Source organism: Pinus tabuliformis, chromosome 6 (genome assembly GCF_031772625.1).
Source record: "Pinus tabuliformis cultivar Carrire ecotype Pingquan chromosome 6, CPIR1, whole genome shotgun sequence".
Lineage (NCBI taxonomy): Eukaryota > Viridiplantae > Streptophyta > Pinopsida > Pinales > Pinaceae > Pinus > Pinus tabuliformis.
This window is the reverse complement of record NC_142292.1, coordinates 1,614,645,046-1,614,664,883: the sequence shown is the minus strand read 5'-3', so window position 1 is coordinate 1,614,664,883 and position 19,838 is coordinate 1,614,645,046. Positions and strand designations below refer to the sequence as shown.

The following is a 19,838-nucleotide window of genomic DNA, read 5'->3' as shown; positions in this document are numbered from 1 at the left end:
TTCCCAGCAACTTCGACTATGCAACAACTTACGACATCAGGCAACAACTGGCAACAGCAATACTTGGAAGACTTCGATCTCCCAAACTAGGGCACGAAACAGAGAGAGAGTAGCTCCAAAATTTCGATTTTCTTCTTCTCCTTAGACTTGACCCAACTCGCACTTCCTTTTGCTTCCTTTTACCCACTTTGCACTTGTCCAACTTCCTTAGAGACATCAAACTAGTTTGAGAAGAGATGTTCCAAATGAATTCGACTTCCTTCTATTTATAGGCTCCAAGTGAGGTCGAATTGGTGTCCTTAAGCCAACTTGGTGTGGAGGTTAGATAAATTATATTTGACTCAATAGTAAACCTTTTTACATGATTCAAAAGCCCAAGAAGGGTCTCTTTAAATGTACAATGACTCTATATACTCAATATTAATCCTAAGAATCCACAATGGGGACTTTGACTAATATAATGATAACCCAAGCATGAAACCCATGCTTTAATAAGTCATTTATACAATAATAAAAATTCTTTTCTTTATTATTTTGACAAGCACATTTCATGATGACTCAAATATATTAATGAAGACCAAACCTAGCGACAATTTCCAACATCAACCACCATCCTTCCTCAAGCCACTGAAAGTCACTTCCCACCATCTCATCCTATAGATCTTCTCGTTCGGTTCCAACGAGCTATTACACTAACGTGTTCCATTAAGTATTCCTCCCAGAATGTCACCTTAAGCGTAATTAATCGAGTTAGGCTCAATAATAACCCTGTTTTCCTAAAGTTGTCGAAATGCAACAGAACAAAAGGCAAGTTGTGTTGATGATGGAATATACCAAGCGAATGCCATTGGATCCCAAAGAAACTCCTCAAAACCCCATAAAGCCCCTCCAAAAGCCCCTGGGCCTGTTGATGGAGTAACCCTGCTCCTATGACCTAGTTGCCTCTAATCCTGGAAGTCCATCCTAACCACGCCATAAGGGAAACCAGAAAAAGGAACATGACAAATCCTCCCACCCCAAAATTGTTTGCCCTCAAGCAATCCATATCTGTCGACCAATCTGGTGGTCTTGTGCAACTAAGAACCAATACCTAGATCCCATACAAACCGATGGGTGATACCATGCCTGTGTGCTACCCAACCAAGAACCAATCCCTTAATGCCCAGATCCTAGACTAAACTCTGACTGGTCCCGCCATCAACAAATCCCCCTGGATCCCAATGCCACCATGGCCAACCATCAACACCCGTATCCCATTTCTCTAACTACGCTCCGTCTTCGGCTTTAGATGTTGCTCCATCAATTGAATACCAACTCATCACTTCTCTCCAATCCAACCCCTGACACAAACCAATGCCAATCCTACTCTGTTGATGTTGGGCTGGAATGTTGAAGAGTTGCCGACCTACATCCCACTACCAACTAAAACATGCAATATCCCTCACATCTAAGGGCTCCTGCTGCACTATGTCCCTGACTAAAAATATCGCTCCATCAATAGGGTACCAACTCATGATCTCCCGCCAATCCAGCTCATGGAAAGAATCTAATGCATGGACACCTGTGTATAGAACAAGTCTACTAGGCAGATGTTGGTCCATGCTCAACTCCTGTCGCTCCGACCGATCAACCAACAAGGAAAACTTTACCCCTCTCTCTCGGAAGGATAAAGGTGGGCAAATGGTGTTGCAAGCCCTATCTATGTACTCCTCGAGAGGGCAGCCTACAATAAATACCGCAACCTTGCTAGTTGTCGCTACACTTATTTGCACCTCATCAATAGGTAGACCCATAGATGGATGCACCACCATCTCTAGAATATCCCCACCCATTTGATTGGAAACTTTGTGCCCCTCCAATCTACCAATCTCCTATAAAGCTACCCTATTAGGCTCTAACACCTCCTGATGACTGTTGAAAAGTGTAACTAGGTTCGTTCTTCATAATGACATGTGTAATTGATGAAAAGAAGAAAAATAAATTAATTACTATAATGCTTGTCTCATGGGTTTCATGAACAAGGAATTTTATTTTTAGTAATGGCTCCCATTGCGAGCTTTAGGTTTTGTCATATAGTCATAAGAGTTAAATTGAGTCAATGTCATGTATGAAGGACCCTTCTTGGGCATGTTACATTTTGCATGAGTATTAAAATAAATATGAAAGCCCTCCAAGACAACCACAAGACCTCTCCTTCAAGTCGGCTCAAGATGAGAGTAAGATAATCTCCAAAAGGCATGTCGGTCTTGTCTTCAAATCATGTCGACTTATTAGCATGGGAAAACTACTATTTATAGGCAGCTCAACTTTCATTCTAGACACAGAATTCGGTCATGCATCTAAAGTACAACAGAAAGTGCGAAAAAGAGAAATGGAAGCCTCTCATTCAGCGCAAGAAAAAGGAGGAGAATCCGAGCTATTTAAGCACTATTTTGATTACCTTTTCCTCGCATGTGTGGCATATTTTAAGGGTTCTACAATAGGGTTTCTCAGTTAGCGAAGAAGCCTAGAAGAAGATCTTTATATCAGCATATATCACAACCGAGGTCAAGCGAAGAAGGAAGATACCTCCAAACAACTCACACATGAGAATTGCAAGGGTATAAGATAAGTCGAGGTTGTAGATCTGTGGGTGAAACCGAAATTGCAGTAGTGTAGGCAGTTTGACTTACATTGACCATAGGAGAAGGAAAGAGCACCAAGTTTGTTTCAAGAAGGATTTCATCAAGGAAGGTTTGTGACTTGGTCTTGGAGTGGCAAAAAGGTCTAGGGTCTTGGTCTTGGTATTCGTCAATTGGAATCTCTATAAGAAGAAGAATTTGTTTGGGTTTTCCTCTCAAGAAGAAGAGGTTTTATCCCTGGCTAATAGCCTCTATTTTGTGTCTCTTGTCTCTTTATGGTTTATGCATTGGTAGTTGTTTGATGAAAAAGAACAATAATAATCTAAGTAAAGGAAGATCCTAAACTAAGAAAGTAAAAAGCATTCACAAGCAATTATCTAAAGAAGAGAAATCACCTAATATTGATGCCCTAGATTTCTCAACAATGACAAGTGTCGACAACCCCGCTAGTTGCCTGTAAATATGTTTGCTCCTTGCCAATGGTTGTGGCCCAAACAACGGCTGCTCATCCTCCTCCATCATGGGCTCAACATGAGCCACTAGCTAAGCCCATCACACAAATTGTGCACATCATCCTCCTCATCTAACTCATACCCCACCATACGTTGTCCATGTTGAATCACCACGGTGACTTATCTCCCTGAATGTCTCCCATGGGTCTATCGACTGCTCATCATACAACTCTGTCAAACATGATTGCACATCTGGGTTGCTACCAACACCACCACATGTCTGCTCCTACCCCTTAGAGATATCCTCGTAAAAACCCATGGACTCTACTATAGATGGAGAATCCTCATCTAGAAAGTCAGAAGGAATCTCCACCTGATCTCCCTTTGTCATCTCCTCTGTGCTACTCAAGCATGAGTGGTTAGGCCCCCAAGTTTCCTTGCAAATGAAGCAAAGACCCTTCCTTCTCATCTCATTCTTGCTACATGTTTGGATCTTTGTATCCTGCATCGTCGTCAACTCCTCCTGTGTTAGTTGCCTTCTGAAAAATCTCATGTTTTGCTCAACCACCCCTTTGGCTAGCTCATAGGCAGCTGGTGAGGCAACCTGTGTCTTCCTCCAAATGGCTAACAATTTTGTCTGCAGTTGTTTGTGAATGACATCACCTTCAACTAGTAATGAAGATAAGATATCTTGCATGTTGGCTTTTACCTCCTCAGGGTGATACTCTCTGATGTTGGTGAAGAGGAATTGACAAATCTAAAAGATCAGGTGATCCTGCTCTAGATCAAGCATGACTTCGTAGGATATGATTTTGGCCATGGTCTCTAGGATCACAAGCTTTCTATCAAAGTTTGAGCCCTGGGTGTCATGCAGCCCTAACTAGCACTCTAAAATCAATTGAAAGATCCTCTTCATGATGTCATCATTGTAGGGAGGAAAGGGTGCTACTATCCTCAAAATATCGCTAAAACAGGAGGCAATTATAAGCTTGACTCTCTCACCCGGATGCTCCAAGAATCTGGTTTGTACCAATGCAAGCATAGCTGGCTCCAGAGCCCAATTTAAACTCCAATCAGATTGCTCCACCTTGGAAAGACAGGATTCCAGCTTTTCCAATGTGAGAAGGTCATTTTCTGATCTTCCAGTCTTTAAGTCCATCCCAAGTGCATAAAGCCAATTTCCCACTTCTTTTTCCTTCTGTAAATCCCTCTGTTGCTTCTGCATTAGCATATTATGGACCTTTCTGGAAAAAGGTCTGTTGTTTTGCTTTATTTCTTGGTCCAAAGAAGAACCAAGTAATGTCTTAAACTATTGTTGCTCCCATCTTCTCTCTAAGTTATTAAGGGCATTTTTGAGGTCTTCTAAGGTCTTTTCAATACCCATTCTTCCTGTAAATCTCTTATGACAATACATACATACTACATTCTATGGACCCCAAATAAACTTAACCCAACTCAGCCACACATACTCCGACTATCAAATTCACGAACAGTATACAAAAATACTCTGACTCAACAAAAACACAGCACATAGTCTCATTATGATAATGTACATTGGTGACATACCCTTCCTTATTTTCCAAGAAGTTTTCTAAGTTTAATGCATTTTTCTGTGTGGTATTCTGTCAAACATTTCATGGATACACTGCTGTAGGTGTTTCTGGGTAGTTTAAATTTCTCAACTGTAATTTTCAATGGATTATCGTCTCCAATGTAATTTATAACTTCAGAAGATAGTTTCACAATGATGAATAACACAAATCTGAGCATAAATTGTATTCCTGCTATTCAACAACAACCCATAAATATAGATTTCCTATACATTCAGTACATCATATGGTAGATAGCAGAAATAAAACTCATGAATAGATACACCGTAGAACCTGGACTGATAGGTCGACTTAGCTGATGCAAGACAGTCTTTCCACGTCCAGAGCAGTGCCCACAATTTGTTTTGTGCTCAAGATCTATGCTCAGCCACACTGAAGTCAAAGAACTCGAACCCTTCCTTGTTTATATCAGTCAACACCCCCAGAGAAAGTACCCGGATTTCTGAACTTGCAAACTCGGCCCTATTCAGCTTGTATCTTCAATCACCAACGAGTATTGTGTCCAGCAAGTGCAGGGGTAAGTCACGGCCTATATGAAGCTAAGGAGCTCGAACATTTCAGCCTATTAACACAGCTATCCACAGAGTGCACGCCGAGCAATTTTTATGAGTGATTTCGGCCCACCAACCAAAGCAAACCCGTCTCTCTTGCCAACAGAACTCGTCCAGGGTATAAGAATGCTATTTCACCCCTCTTCCAGCAGAGAAAATCGGTCATTAGAGGCCCAGAACTCTGATTATACAGTCCTTCCTTGTAGACAGTGATAGGAATAAGTGGCTCGATGTACCCTTGAAGCGATGATTCTGCTACAGCAATACCAAGCAGCCAAGAGATGCGATTTTTGGAGCGAGTTTGCCAGTTATTCAAATGAATTCGATCCTTGCAAAATTCGGCCTCTTAAGAAAAAATGACAGAGATAAACCCTGCCACAGATCTGCTCGCCTTCAAGAAAATGCAAGCAAGTCGGCCCCGTGCAATAATTCGATCCTCCTGGAGCAGAACGATTTTCTCAGTCTGATCTTGGCACCAACTATGATTCGATCTCTGCAATTTTTTCTTAGAAGCTCGACCCTTGGCTGCTAACAAACTTGGATGATTCGATATCAGCTCATACGAATTTATGTACAATACGTCTGGCTTCTGGCACAATTTCGACTTCAGGTAGTGATTATTGTGTTGAGGTAGTGATTATTGCAACACAATAGAAATCTGCCTTCATTAAATAATGCTTTCGATCCCTACAGTTTAGTTAATCGGCTTCTGCAATAATCGAGCAACCAAATTAAGAAACTAACAAGCTCACGCGCTTCAGAAACATATTCGGCCTTCAATGATCTTCGTCAACTAAACCCAGAAAAATGAATGACTCTTTTAGATCGGGCCTTTTCAAATATATTCACACCCCAAAATAATATGCCACCCTTCGATTTTGATTAAAAAAAATTATGCACAGCAATCTTCACATATGCTCACAGTCTTTTAATATAAAAATCGGCCTTTTAATCCCTTCGATTTTGATTAAAAAAAATTATGCACAGCAATCTTCACATATGCTCACAGTCTTTTAATATCGGCCTTTTAATCAAAATAATTAGGCGAAGTTAGCCCTTTTTATAAAAATGTAGTTTTTTTGGGGAAACAATTTGGCTTAATTGCCATCTTTAACAAAAGGATATTTTTCATGCAAAATGGTTGGCATGATGGTTTTTTCTTAAATTTTCGATTTTTCTGAATTTTAACAATATGTTAACAAAATGCACAGGTCTGAAACCAGTGTAATGTTCCAAATTTTAAAATTTGCAAAATTGCTTACCTTAAATTTCTCCAAACAATAGCAAAACATGCACCATGAATTTACGAGTAGAGAAACAAATTTACATTATGGAACCTATAAATGCTGGAAACTCATAAGAAACACTGCAAACTCAGTTTTATTAATAAATATATAATATGTCAGTGCAATAGCTAGAGTTAACGGCGATAAGATGGCTACAAAATAGTTTTCTGCATAGTTGAACCTAGCCTCGACAAAAATAATTGAAGATGATGCTCAAGCTAAGGATCTGAGTGGTCCTCACCCCAATATCATTGAAGCTCTATGAATCTCCTAGATGAAGTCTCTTGAAGGAGCATTGGGTTTTAGTCCAACATACTCAACAACAAAGACAAATGTTCAAATCCAAGATGTCCTCAAATGGTCTCCTCCTCCTTTTTTAGAGATATCATGGACCCCTCTAGAAGTCTTATTTTATTATTATTTTAATCACTTAGTACCTTTTTTCCTCTTTTTATTTTAATTAAAATACTCTTTTTATTTTATTTAAGATATTGTTTTTATTTTGTCCACAAGGTCTTTGATATATGGTGATCGGGTGCTCTGTTAAGGCACTCCTTGATGTGAAGTCATTGGTTCAATTCTCTGCCCTGATCGGGGTGATATATTGGACATAATGAAGATGTAGTCTTGCCAAGCTTACAAAAAAAATACTCATTTTATTTTATTTAAAATATCCTTTTAATTCAAGAAAATGGAAAATTGGGCACGATCCCTCATTAGTCCACTGAAAGTCACTTCCCACCATATCATCTTATAGATCTTCTCGTTCCGGTTCCGATGAGTTATTACACTAAGGTGTTTCATCAATTACTCCTCTTGGAATACCACCTAAAGCATAATTAATTGAGTTAGGCTCAATAATAACCTCATTTTCCGAAAGTTGTTGGAATGCAATGGAACAAAAGGCAAATTGTGTGGATGACGGAATATACCAAGAAAATTCCATCAGATCCCAAAGAACCTCATCAAAACTCCATAAGCCCCTCTAGAAGCCCCTAGGCCTATTGATAGAGTAACCCTGCTCCTGTGACCTAGTTGCCTCCAATCCCAAAAGTCCATCCTGACCATGCCATAAGGGAAACCAAAAAAGGAAAATGACACCTTTCTTGTCGTAACTAAATGGAAATGGAATTGTTTCATATTCCCTACCTTAAACCGGATTTTCAAATAGCTTTCAAATAGAATCCACAAGTACAAACTATAATATAAACATCGTCTCCATGGCTTCGAGTACATAACTCCTCGCGTGGAGTACCACGACCCACTACATCCCTATTGTTAGAAAAACAAGTTTAGTCACATAAGGTTGAACACCTTGAAGACATTTACTCATAGACAAATCAAAGATAGTGACACTGGTATTTACATCCTTAAAATCCTCAAAGAGGGAAAATAGTCCATAACTCTAAAGGCAATTATTGATGCAAGGAATAATTTATATGAACCTCTATCAGATCAACTATCAAGAAATGATCCTTCGTGCTCTTCAGATAGAGATCATGGATCAAACAAGTGTTAAGTCATGAATCAAATATCATTAATATTAAGGAGATGTTGAACCAGCAGATTACTCATGTGTAAGACATAATTAAGAGAACTGGATCAATAAAGTATAAAAGCACATTTAACATCAAAGCACATTGGGCCAACTTGAACATAAACTAGATCTTAGTATCAAAATATGCTAACATCTCCCCTTTAGAACAACTTGGAAGGATCGTAAGATTCACAAAAGTGACAAAAGGATAAGGAATGATGCAACAAAGCCTATCCCCACTTTATGACAACTCCCTTAACTCTTAAGGTAGATCAAAGCTTTAAGAACTTGACTCTGTTAGGGACTTTGTGAAAATTTCAACAACTTGATCTTCTATTCAACATAATAGAACCTCAAGGATTTGATCACAAAGAGGTTTTTAAATGAAGTGCATGTGTAGCTCAATGTGTTTGTTGCATCAATGTTAAACTAGATGTTAAGCAAGAAGAATGGCACTTTAACTATTGCATCATAAGGTGGTCAAATGCAACTTTTGGAATATAAACTCAAAAAGGATTTGTCTTATGAAAAAGGGATTTTGGACCAAGGTTGAAAACATAACCTAAGTAGATTTTCAATCATCAAAGTCATCAACCTAGTTTGAATTATTAAAAGCAACCAAAATAGGAAATCCCCTCGAATAATATTGTCTACAAAACTTAATTGTACCCTGGGTATATGAAAGCATCATCTTTGTTGCTTTCCAATGGATTTCATGTAGGGTTTGCATACATCAAGCAACAAGACCAATAGCAAAGGAAACGTCAAGGAACCTGGGAGTTAGATACAAGAGGCTAAAGTTGTATCCAATTTGGGTGAAGTTTAGGAGGTATAAATCTAAATCTAGATCAAAAGGGGGATGGGATAGTTTACATTTATCCACATGAAAGTGATAAAGTAAATAATGAGGATACTTAGGTTGAGAATGATAAATTCGTTGACTCCTTTCCTTGTTTGCAAAAGGAAGAGATGAAAAAAATGCGGGTCCTCACTTGTGAGTATATCATTTCAAATTGCTTCCTAAAATTGGACTTCGCATCGTTGAGAAATTTGGGATCACTACATAAAATACAAGCATGAGAAGTTGGTTATCTACTCTTTTGGTATAGACATTCAAGTCAAATTGGCATCTATAAAACTTGGAGTCAAGCGAAAATTGGTCATTTTTTTCGTATAAAGCATGAGGAGCTTCTTAAAGCCAAACAATGATTTCTTAAGTAGACAGACTAGATTGGAGTCACCCTAAACAAACCCATGTCATTCCAAGTAAATTTCTTCTTGTATATCCCCATGCAAGAAGGTGAATTTTCCATCCACTCAATCGACCTCCCATCAATATGAAGTTGCAAGGGAAAGAACTTGGAAAATACAGTTTATTTATGGCAACAAGGGGAAGATTTCTATATAGTCAATGCCTTCTACCAATGAAAAACAATCATCAACAAACTAGGATTTGTGTTTGCAAACACTACCTTTTGTTGCATACTTAATCTATAAACCCATTTACATCTAAAAAAAATCCTCCTTCGATAAGTTACACTAAATCCCAAGTATTTGAAGTATTGTGCACCAATCAAGAACAAAAATCTTCTTTCATGCTTTATACCACTTTGGTTGGTTAGGTGTTTCTATGATGTTTCTAGCTCATGATTCTCAAGAACATGAACCAAAAAGGGAATAGGCTTGCTCAAATTATGAATGTGCTCTACACCAAATAGAAGGATCACTAACTAAAAGATTAGTTGGTTCCATGATTGTGTGGACCTGCCTACGAAGATTTGGAGCTAGTTCAAGTTCAATTTCAATAGACCATCTAGAGGAGGAGGTGGTGTTGAGTTTTTTAACCTCATTGTCATCATTACAAAAATAAAATTGATTCATAAAAGAAGAAATACGAATCATACATAGATCAAAGATAGTAATGCCAATTTACATGGTTAAAAATCCTCGAAGAGGGGAAAAAGTGCATGGCACTAAAGGGAATTTATTAATGCAAAGAAAATTTTACATGAACATCTCTCAAATATGTCATCGACAAATGATCCTATATTCTCTCTTTAAATAGAAATCATGAATCAAGTATCATTAATATTAAGGAGAACTTGAACCATCAAAGCACTCATGTAAGACATTATTATAACTCTTGAATTAATAAATTACAAAAGCTTAGTAATGAAACATGTTAAAATCACACATGACTTAAAAGCACATTATACCAAGTTGAACTTAAACTAGCGCTATTGTCATTATGTTAACATCCTCCAAAAGAGATCCATGACAATGATGGGAAAAATCCCCACAAATATACCATTCATTACAAAACATACACCTACTCCAAAATGAATAATGTTTTAAATGGAGAGAGCTCATGGCTCAAGCATTCATGGAAAACAACATAACAATGACAACGCTCACACTATTGAAGTTGACAATCTACAAGCTCACTCTTGGTCTTAAAGAATACTAAATATTTTGCAACAAATAAAGAATCTCCATTTACACAAAATTATCAAGTCATGGATCTACTGGTTTAAATAATAATCGCTATTAGCACTGTGAAAAAATTGGTCTTACAAACCCTAGTTAAAACATTGAATTTTCCCACTCAACCATAGCTGCAAAACTACAACTTGGGACATGTCTTTAACAAGTTTCCCAATCAAGTAGAGCGTGCTTACAACATCATATTTCCCATTGAACATTTTTTTCACAATGGTGTTAGTGATATTACACCCACAGGATGTTACAACCAATGTTATCAAAACTGAATCGGTGACTGAATCGAAAAACCCTTTAAATTGAGAACCGTTGGAACCAGACCATAACGAGTAAAAAAATTGGTCGACCAAAAACACATACAAATTTATCCAACCAGCTCATAAAATAGAAGTAAAGATAGATCAATGACTTGAGAATTAGCCTCTTCGAGGGGGAAACCACCTTTACATCACATAAATGAACAATCCTTGGATGATACAATTGACAAGGCCTCCTTTCTATATATAAGAGTATAAGGGGTCACAATATAATCAAAGCCTACAATAATAATAATAATGTAAGGGCATAACAATAACAATAGTGGGCTTCTATGGGGCATAATAATAACAATATGGGGACTACATGGGCACAACAATAGCAATAAGAGGGATACACTAACAATAACAATAAGGGGCTACAATAGTATTATAGGGACCTAACATGCCCCTCCCCTTCAAAAAAGTGTTGTCATCAATGCTTGAGTAGTTCTAGATGCTTCTGTATAAAATTCTCATCCTCCCATGTGGAACCTTCACGGGTAAGTTCCTCCACTTGATGAGATACTCTGCGATTGATCGATTTTGTGATGAGATACTCTGCAATTGATCGATTTTGTAGCTATCGGGTTCTAGTTTCCGTGACTGCTTTAGGTTCCAATATGATTTTTCCTTCCTCGTCAAGTTCTAGAAATATTGTTTGAACTGGGAGCTTGTCACCTATAACCTTATTTAAGCATGAAACATGGAAAATTGGGTGCACTCAGGAAGGTGCAGGAAACTCTAATTTGTAAGGACGATAATACTTTATTGATAATTTATTATCCTTCTTAACTTGCTTGAGGGACATGTGTTTGTATGGTTGTAGCCATAAAAATACCCAGTTGCCTACATCAAATCTTATTTCACTGTGATGCTGATCTACCTGTTGTTTCATTCGATTATGCGCCAAAGTGAGGTTATCCTTTAAGATTTGGAGAACTTGTTGTTGATGCTCAATGTGATCTTCTAGTGCTTGAACCTTAGAATTTTCTCTTAAAGATGATGTGATGGACGGTGGATGATATCCATAAAGTGCCATAAATGGGGTCATTTTTGTTGCAGTATGGAAGGAAGTGTTATACCACCATTCAGCGAGAAGTAACCACTTGACCTATTGTGTTTGTTTATCAGATACAAAGCAACAAAAATATCCTTCCAAACATTTGTTCACTATCTCAGTTTGCCCATCAAATTGAGGATGATAAGATGAGCTATGAGCTAATTGAGTACCCAAACAAGAAATAATTTTGTCCAAAATTTTCCAATTAAAATGGGATCTTTGTCTTTTACAGTAATCTTCGGGTTTCCATGTAGCTTTTGAATTGTTTACATAAATTCAATAGCAATAGTATTGGCTTTAAATGGATGAGATAATGCACAAAAGTGTGCATACTTGTTAAGTCTATCAACTACCACCATGATGAAACTCTTTCCTTCGAACTTGGGTAAACCTATGATAAAATCCATTGAGACCTCCTAACGTTGACTTGGAATGGCTAAAGGTTGTAATAGACCCGGGGTCTTAATTGTCTCAACTCTATTTTGTTGGCAAACCAAACATTCCGCCACAAACTTTTGAATATTAGATTTAAGGCCATCCCACAAAAATTCCTTCTTGACCCTGTGGTAAGTTTTTAAAAATCCTGAGTGTCCTCCTAAGGGAGAGGTGTGCAATTTCGGAAGAATATTTTGTTTGATTTGGGAATTCTTACAAAGATATAAGCGATCTTTGTACCATAACGAATCATTTTTCCAGCTAAATGTATAAGATGTAATAGGATATTGTTGCAACTTTTGAATGAGTGTCCACACTTCTTCGTCATTCTTCCATTCATCCCTTACTTCAGTTATCCAATCTGGTTGGATAATAGAAATGACACAAAGCAATGCTTCCACATCCTCATCCTTTCTTGAGAGTGCATTTGCAATAACATTTTGCTTCCCTTTTTTGTAGATGATTTCAAAGTCATAACCCAACATCTTTTTGACCCACTTTTGTTACTCTTTTGAAGAAAATATTTGTTCCAAAAAGTATTTAAGGCTATTGTGATTTGTTTTTACCTTGAAGTGTCTTCCCATTAGGTAAGGTCAGTGCATGTAGTATTGCCAACATTTTCTTCTCATAAATAGGTTTGTGTAAGTACTTTCAAAAGCAAGGGGTCTTCCTTCCTGCTTAAAACAACACTAATTCCATTTCCTGGGGCATCACATTCCACAATAATTTTTTTTATGAAATCTCACATAGCTAAGACCGGTGCTTGGAACATTGGCACATTGCTATTCTCCCATAATTCTTAACAAACTTGTGATAATACCCTGTCAACCTAATAAATCCTCGAAGATGCTTTATGGTTGTGGGGATTTTCCATTCCTTGATAACTTTAATTTTATTAGGGTCTACCTTAACACCCTCATGAGATACAATCTGACCCAGATATACCACCTCTTGTACTCCAAAGAAACATTTGGAGGTTTTTGCATATAATTGTTTCTCCTCCAATAGTTTGAGCACCCTATCAACATGTTGAACATGATGCTTTCAAGACTTGGTATAGATTAGTATATCATCAAAAAATACTAACACAAATTTTCTAAGGAAGGGTTTGAAAATGGACTTCATCAAACCTTGAAATGTGGAAGGTGCATTGGTAAGGCCAAAAGGCATGACCAAAAAATCATAATGATCCTCATGAGTTCTAAATGTTGTTTTCAGAAATTTATCTGTAAGGCCTTTGTATTTAATAGTGAGTTTGTTGATCTCCCTAAAATCTGGACACATGTGCCATGATCCATCCTTCTCATGCACCAATACTACTGGAGCAGAGAAAGAACTTTGTCTAGATTGAATTATATCGGTCTCTAGCATTTATGCAACCATACGTTCACTCACTGTTTTGGGCATAGGGATATCTGTAAGGCCTGATGTTTGGAGGAACACTTCCTGGAATCAAATGAATAGCGTGATCATGACCACGAATAGGTGGGAGGCCTTTGGGAGTCTCAAATACCTTGGAATGATTGTCCAAGACCTTTTGGAGATCTAGATAAATAGATGATTTTGATGTTTTAACCTGTAGTGAGCATAATTATGCAATTACTCCTCATTGTTCTTTTGTTTGAAGCTTTTTCATGCTAGTAGAGTTGATTATCTTTCCTGGGTTCCCTGTGATACCCCTTATTTCAACTTCCTTTCCTTCACAAAAACAAAATTCAAGAAAAGTTCTTGAAATTAAAAGCTATCGTACCCAAAGATTGTAACCATTGGACTCCTAGTACAACATCAACACCACCCATTGGAATGGAAATCATTGGACTATTCAATACATATTCCCCCATGGTTAGCTTGATATTATGGCACTTTCTAGATCAATTTATAGTTCCTCCATTTGCAACCATCACTTGACACTCTGATGTTGGATATAGAAAGCAATTCAATTCCTTGGCTATCTTACAATGAATAAAATTATGGGTACTAGCCGAATCAGCCAACACTATTACCTTTTTCTTTTTGATACATCCTTCTATCTTTAGAGTCTAAGGAGTGGTAATTCCTGCTAATGCATTACAAGATATGGTCGGATTCATTTCTTCTTTCTTTGGGGTTAGTTCTCGGTGTATATCCTCTTCTTTTGATGTTTCTTGTTCCTTTTCTTGCTCCTCTTCACAATCTATGTAAAATCATTTCTTCTCAGCACACTTATGACCTTTAGTTTATTTTCTATAACAACTGTAACAAATCCCTTTTGCTCTTTTTTCTTCCAATTGTTGCGGTGTCAACCTTGTAGGTTGTGGAAGGCTAGGAGCAACAACACTTTCATCTTTGTATTTGTGAGTGGTAGAATTCCTTGTTGCCATAATTTTGTTTTCAACTTTTCTTGCCACCTTGAATGCCTTATCTAATGAATCAGGTTCCCAAAGGCGAACCTCATGTTGGATGTTATCCTTTAAATTCCCTATGAAGACATCAATCATATGCTCCTCTGGAATATCATTTACCTTTATATTCAATTTTTGGAATTCCTTAATGTGCTCTGCCATTGAACCCTTTTGTTTGAGATTTATCAATTGGCTAAAGAAGGTGTTGATCTTTGTTTCCTCATAATGTGTTGTCATTTCCTTTGTAAAAATTGACCAAGTGACAAGTGTTTTATGAGAAAAAATTAATCGATACCATACAAATTTATTGGGTTCTAAATATAAAGATGAAATGCATACCTTTTGTGTGTGTTGCACATTATGGAGATCAAAATATTTCTCCATCTGTATTATCCATTTCCATGATCCTTGTCATCAAAATTCCTCATACCAATATTTGGAATATGGCGGGTCTTCAATCCAAAGTTAGATTCTCTGAAATCATGATTAACATTCATTTTTTTCTCATCATGAGTTTCATCAAATACCTTTTCACCATTAGGAAGCATTTATTGTAGCAACTTTGTCAAACCTTTCTTCAAACCTTCCTATTATCATCCATGTATGCTTTTAATCCATCCTTCAAAACTTTCATGTATGTTTTTAATCCATCCTTCAAACCTTCCATGTCTGATTTTAAACCCTCCATGTCCCCTTTTAAGCCATCCATGTCCCCTTTTAGTTCATCTTTGGTTGCTCTTTGTGAGAGTGAAATTTGTTGCACTTGGTCCCATAATTTTGATATATCATGTTGCAATTCTTCCTCTTCATGCGTCATAGTATAACTTTCTGAGGACTTAATGGGTGTAGATTTATTTTGTTTGGGAGGAATTTTAGAGCCTAATATTGATATCTATGCTTCATTATGCCATTGGAATCACTTCAAACTGAATTTTCAAACAAAATTTATGTAAAATTTTAAAAAATACACACCCTTTTCTTACATTTTAGGAGCTCGATATTGAAGTTGTTGTATATTTGTAATTTCATATCTCCAAGGTTTGAAATTTTGTCACGTAGTAACCCTGTGAGTCTTCTTTCCAACCTAACAAGTCAGACCGAGATTGGATTCTTCAAGAAAGTGTTATTCCCGATCTCCCATGATAACCTGATTATAGACTAGTCCAGTAAAGAGAACTTGTATGGAGTGTCAATTGTCACTATTTCGACCTTCAGCCTTGAAAATGATACAAAAGAAACTAGAGTTCGTGCACTTCCAGTAATTTTTTATGAAATTCAAATATGATGCTCAGAGAGAAAGTTATGACGATTTTCCCTAGGTCATCTCTTTGAGATTGAATTCTGAAGCCTACAAAAACCCTAACTTCCTCAGATCATATCTCCAAAAATATAGCCAACCAAACTTTGAAATTTTTATAGAAATTTAACCATGATTTCAGCTCCACGTGGTCGAAATTTCAGCTTCTAAATCTTTGCAGAAAAAAATTATAGTGAAAACACCAAGATGACCTGTTTGAAGTAGTAAAACCCTAAAATCCAAAGCTCTAATACCAAATGTTATGCAACCAACTCATAAAATAGAAGAAAAGATAAAGAAATGACTTGAGAATTAGTCTTTTCAAGGGAGCAACCTCCATTACATCACATAAATGAACTATTCTTGGATGATACAAATGACAAGGCCTCCTTTCTATATATAGGAGTATAGGGGGTCACAGTATAATGAGAGCCTACAAAAACAATAAAAATGTAGGGGCACAACCATAAAAATAGTGGGCTTATATGGGGTGCAACAATAAAAATACGGGGAATACATGGGCATAACAATAACAATAATGGAGCTACACGAACAATAACAATAAGGGGATAAACTAGTATTATAGGGACCTGACATACAATATTCAAATTTTAAAGAAAAACATATATATTCATGGGCATCCATATGAATCCAAGTCATTCATGCACAAATAAACAAAAGTTCTCATTTACATAGCATGTAAGGGTGCAAATGACCAAAATAGCATCAAGTGCAATACGTCTCTTAACCGAAAATACATCAACAAAGAGGCTCTAGATGGCCTCTAACGTCCTAAAAATATCACGCTACAAAAAATATCTACCTATCATCAAAATCATTGTCTATATTGGTTATTTTCGTCATCAATATCACCCTCTAAGCATTAAAATAATATAGAAAAAAATGTAACATGTCAAGTAAAGATTCTGTTTGAGCAATGGGTACATTTTTAGTAGGGTCATGATAGAGGAGTTCAATAACCAATGCCACTAACATCAGTGTACATAGAGATTTTAGTGCCCTTGATCAAATATCCATGCCCTCATACATGACCAAATTCGGTGGAAACGTTACAATCCCCCCAATCCTAAAATCCTTAAAATTTATTAAGTCTACTGGATTTTGAGTGAGTTATAAAATTCTAGTTTCTCTGTATGAAATCTAATGAGGTCGGAACCATTCTCAAACATCTTGATTCATTTCATGGTAATGTTAAAAAATTAAGTACTTTTAGAATTTAACATTACCATGAATTGCATAACAATACGAGGGACATAGGCTTGAATATTAGGTTTCCCAACTGAAAAATTATTGTTTTTTCTTAAAAAAAATTGCTTCAAACATATTTGATCAATTTATACGGAACCGGTCGATTCAATGAAAAAGGGCCAGTTTGGCACTGAACTGACCATTTCCGATTCTAGACCTCAAACCAAACTAGTTTGATCCCTAAACCGGTCATACTAGCTGGTTCCACCAGTTCTAGTCGGGTTTTGATAACATTGTATGCAACCATCTTTCAGGTTGCCCTTATCAACATACGAAGAGATATCAATGATGGGTTCAAGAACACCTATAGGTTGCACAAGGCCAACAAAACATACAATTAACATATTCCACCTGCCTATTCTTATGCAACTTTTCTCTCAAATTGGATAATGGAACTAAACAAAATTGCATTATATCATTCACTAGGTAGAAGAACAACTTTGCACCTATCTTCCACCTAAACCAAATGAAAAGTATAAAGATGGATCCACATATATATTTGAAGTACACTAACAGCTTCCTCATATGATGTTCATCCAACATAACATTCATCTTATTCCAAGGTGTATGCTCCCAAATCAACCTTCGATTGCACACTTCTTGCAAGAGACATAGAAGTAGGACAATCACTTAAAAATGTCAATATTAAATGGAAGATGCAAAACAAGGATGGTGAAGAAGTCACAAGCTTTGAAGATATAGGAAAGATGGGGTTGGAACACTTTTGGAGAGTGTACAAGCAGGAAATAAGGGATATTATTGTTGAGGTGGTTAAAATGACATCATTTTTCCTTAGCATTGTTAATGAAAGGGAAAATGAGAGTTTGATCGAATAATTCTCTATGGATGAGATAGAAGAAGTTCTCCACATTACAAAAATATAAAATCCCAAGGCCAAATGATTAGTGTGTAGAAATTTCCTTGGGATTTTATGATATGATTATGGATAGATTACTTAGAGTCATTGAAGGTCCCAAAGTTCATGGTAGAATCCTTGCAGCCTTTAACTAAACTTTCATTGCATTCATCCCAAAAACTACAACTCTAGGTTCTCTTAAGGAGTTCAAGCCTATTTCTTTATGCACTTGTATCCATAAAATAATTGCTAAGATAATTTCTAGGAGGGTAAAGGTTCTGTTGTATAAGACCATCTCCCAAGAATATTTTGGCTTCTTATCATATAAAAAAATACATGAGGGTATTTGAGTGGCTTGAGAAGTTCTTCATTCTATTAAGTATGAGAGGTTTTCAACCATGGTTGTTAGAATTGACCTCTCCAAGGCTTATGATATGACTAATTAGTTGTATATTTAGTTGATGTTGATCCATTTGGGTTTTTATTTTCCCTTTGTCAATTAAGTGATCAGTTGTGTCACTATTGTATCTTTTGCTCTCATAATTAATGGCATTGCTATAAAAATCTTCAATCCACGATGAGATTTGAGGCAGAATTTCCCTTTGTCACCCTTGCTTGTTCTCATTGTGGCAACGTGTTAAGTAGGGAAATGATCGAGGTAAAAGTTTCAAGAAATATTAAGGTATTTGGATGGGGGATAGTGTGAATATTTTACACTTAGTTTGTTGATGACATTTTGTTATTTTATGATGGTTCTAGAAGGGGTACTTGTAAGTTAAAATCGATTATGGAGCTACATTGCTTAGCTACTAGTTTGATGATAAATTCTACCAAGTAAACTACTTCTTTCTAGGGCATATTTGAGGTAGAGAAGAGACATATTCTCAGTTGTTTCCTTTATAAGATGTTGATCCTCAAAGTGGTTGAAGTATCTTGGCCTTTTTATTAATCCAAATGATTATGGGAAGAGGGATTTGGATTGGGCTCACTACAAAACTTGAAAATACATTTTCTATTTGGTGGTTTGGTTGGATATCCATGGGGGCCATACTTGCAATGGTAAATAGTATGTTAGGAGCAATCCTAGTGTGTTGGTTGTTCATAACATTCATCCCAAACAGATTTTTAGACAAGCCTACAAAAATAAGCTTCAAAATTTTGTAGTTTGGCATTAGGAATGAGAAGGTACTCCTCAAGTGAGATGAGATAGACATGTTGTTCCAAAGAAGGTATGACGTTGGGGATTGAAAAACCTTCATCATTTTGCTAGATCTATGCCAACCAAAAATGTTTGGAGTGAAGTAATAAAGCATAAATATATGAAGCATCCTGCAATGGAGGAATGGATTTGTGATCTAGCCAAATATCTCATAGGAATGCAACTATTATATGGAATGTTAAAGTATTAGCCCTTCTAATTATTTGTAGGTGGCTTGTTTGGAAGGTAGGGGATGATCACATTGTCATATTGGGGGAATACTCTTGGGTTGAGAGTCAAGAGGTCATAGAGTTCCAAAAACATTGGTAATGTTATTGAGCGGGAGAGGTTATTTCTATTTTTCTAGGGTTGTTGATCCAATTTTTTCATGCATTTAAAGTTGAGAATGGAAAATTGTTGCATAGCTAGGGTTGTAGGTAGTAAGTCTGATATTTGGGGTGAGTATTTTAGAAGATTAAAAGTTATCCAT

The 19,838-nt window shown here is 36.8% G+C and overlaps 1 protein-coding gene across 3 annotated transcripts in view; it reads right to left on the bottom strand.

Annotated features, from left to right (window-relative positions):
- LOC149265076 (vacuolar protein sorting-associated protein 52 A-like) overlaps positions 1 to 6,188 on the bottom strand; it is a 354,902-nt gene extending 348,714 nt beyond the window's left edge. For 2 of the 3 annotated variants that reach the window (XM_089429125.1, XM_089429130.1), the window contains exon 1: positions 4,957 to 6,188. The gene's annotated coding sequence lies outside the window, so the exon portion shown is untranslated. The remainder of the gene's footprint in view (positions 1 to 4,956) is intronic. The other variant, XM_089429133.1, reaches the window with a different exon arrangement.
- Positions 6,189 to 19,838: the final 13,650 nt, after the last annotated feature.